Source organism: Colobus angolensis, unplaced genomic scaffold, assembly GCF_000951035.1.
Source record: "Colobus angolensis palliatus isolate OR3802 unplaced genomic scaffold, Cang.pa_1.0 Scaffold72, whole genome shotgun sequence".
Taxonomy (NCBI): Eukaryota; Metazoa; Chordata; class Mammalia; order Primates; family Cercopithecidae; genus Colobus; species Colobus angolensis.
In genome coordinates, this window is record NW_012120932.1 from 1,445,012 (window position 1) to 1,447,956 (window position 2,945).

Sequence of the window (2,945 nt, forward strand, 5' to 3'; positions counted from 1 at the left end):
ACACTATTTTAGGTAGTTTAGATATTTAGAACTGAATATGGTGATGGGGCAAGCCAAGTTGGTATCAGAGTGGTGACAGGCCAGCTTGGCTGATGGCTAGTCATCTAGGAGGAGGGAGTTGGTGGTACTCTCACAGGTAGCCAGTGTCAGGGTCAAGGCAGACATATGCCTGGAGGTAACCACCTCTCAGCATTCTAAATGGAATGAAGTTTGTAAGGTAGATAATGACACTTCGCTGATGAACTACTTCTATCAGAAAGGCCACTTGGGCAGCCCTATAGAAACAATCCAAACATTAGTTGCAGTCAGTCTCTTGGTCTGTCTGCTCCCAGGGGGCTCTGAGGAGCCCCTGAATTCATGGCCCATACTCACAAGCTTTCTTGGCCTTCACATTTTCTGTAAAAGGTGCCCCCATCCCAACCCTGACCACTCTCTTGTGTAAGCCAGAAGTTTGGGAGTCCTTTAAATTAGTGCCTTCTCAAGTGTGGTAGGAGGTCCATCAGCATCAGAATTACCAGAGCTGCTTATTAAAAATTCAGGTTCCAGCATCTTTATATACTCTAGATCTACAAAATCAGAACCTCTGAGCATGGGCTCAGGAACTTCCATTTTAAACAAGTGTCCCGGGTCCCACCAAACCTTGAGAACCACTGATGTAAATACTTCTCCCTGACTTTCAAACTGAATCTGTTGGTGAATCTTTTGTGTTCTACACCCAAATATCTTTTTGGTCTGTCTTTGTCTCATACCACAACTGCCATCATCTCAAACCCGGGTGCTCTGGGTAGGGTCTTGACTATATTCACACATATCCTTCTCCAAGCAGTTTTCTTGCTGTCTGCATAAAAATCAGACTGCACACTGTCTCTACTTAAACTTCCTTGTTACTACTTGTTACTTGTTTCTACTTGTTACTTCCAGTGATGCTTTATTTTAAAAAAGTAAATTCCAAACACTGATCTTCAAGATTGGGGATGATCTGACCTTGGCCTACCACTTGCCCATTCTTGGAATGTTCAGTTTGCACTACTGCTGGTTTCTGCGCTGTACCCACACTGGCTTCTTTTTGAGACTCACATTACCATGTTGCTGTCTCACTATGACCTTTGAAGGAGCCTCTCTGTCTGTTGAGGATACTAGGCCTCTGTACCTCTCATTCTCGTTGTTAGCTAACTCTTATCTTTAAGACATCAGCTTATCCCAGCTGCAGTTAATTATGAATGTAATTATTTGTCTGCTTTCTCCTTTCTGACAAGATTCTTTTATGAGCTGCCATGTCCTCAAACTGTCAATAGTGGTTGCTCAATAAATATTGTTTGAATGAATGAATGAATGCACAGTACCTTCCAGTGCATATCTTCTTCTCCATTTTCTGAATATGTTTTTAATTTCCTGCCTGTTGGAGGAAAGATGCCTCCAGACAATGGCCTCTATCAATTCAGGGGAATAATCTTACTGTCACCTCCCAGACCTTACCTGGTGAACTCATCAGCAGACCTCATAGGCCCTGTATGTGGAACAAACTTTTATTAACATAAAAGCATGAATACAGAAACACTGAAAACAGAAGACAATCAGTGAGTGAATACTTGGCTCCAAGTCTACAGAACACAATGAAGGGAAAGAACAAATAACTGTTATGCTTAACTCAGCATCTGAATCACCTGAATATAATCTTGTCATTTTCAGGCCAAGTGAGGTGGCTCACGCCTATAATCCCAGCACCTTGGGAGGCTGAGGAGGGCAGATTACCTGAGGTCAGGAGTTCCAGACTAGTCTAGCCAACATGGTGAAACCTTGTCTGTACTAAAAATACAAAAATTAGCCGGGCATGGCGGTAGGCGCCTGTAATCCCAGCTACTTGGGAGGTTGAGGCAGGGGAATTCCTTGAACCCAGGAGACGGAGGTTGCAGTGAGCCAAGATCGCACCATTGCACTCCAGCCTGGGTGACAAGAACGAAACTCCATCTCAAAATCATCATCATCATCATCATCTTGTCATTTTCTTGTGAATTTCTTCCAGAGGTATCTTGTACATATAGAAGCAAATACATATATTTAGAAATCACTATTTCTCAAGAAGCATTCTTGCATGAAATTCAAGATGTTTCTACTCTTTTCGTAATGTAAACATTGGTGCTGCTAATATACTTTTATAAGGGACTGCACATGTGTGCTAGTGTGTCTGAGGGGTCAGTCTTCAGGCACAGATGTGATTATTCTCCTCAGAGGCCCTTCCAAGTGGCACTCCCAGCTGTTAAATCCTCTGCATACCATTTATCAGGTTTTAATCTTTCAGTGATCTGGTGGGTTAAACTGGTATCTCATAGTTGAGTTCTTATTTCTCTTACTATGGATCTGGTTGAATATCTCTTATGTTTTACAGCCCTGTATGCTGCTTTTTCTGGAACTGCTTGTATCTTTTACTTTTGTTTCTACTGTATTGTAGGTCTTTCGCTTAATGACTTTTAGGAGTTCTTTATGCAAAAGGGAAACTATGTGCTATGACTTACAACTATTATTTTCCAATTTGTAATTTGCTTTTGATGGTTTTGCCATGAAGACTTTTTGTTACGTCACTGGGTTTATCCATCTCTTCTCCTTTTTTTTTAAGACGAAGTCATTCAAGTGATTCTCCTGCCTCAGTCGCCCAAGTAGCTGGGATTACAGGCACCCACAACTACGCCTGGCTAATTTTTGTATTTTAGTAGAGACAGGGTTTCATCATGTTGGCCAGGCTGGTCTCGAACTCCTGACCTCAGGTGATCTGCCCACTTCGGCCTCCCAAAGTGCTGGGATTACAGGCGTGAGCCACCACACATGGCCATCTCTTCTTAACAGCCTCCTGACTTTTGTGTTATAGTTAACTTCTGCATTCGCAGAAAAATTCTTCCTTGATTACCACTGTTCATTTTAGGACCGTTATGGTTTCTTTTGTTGTTGTT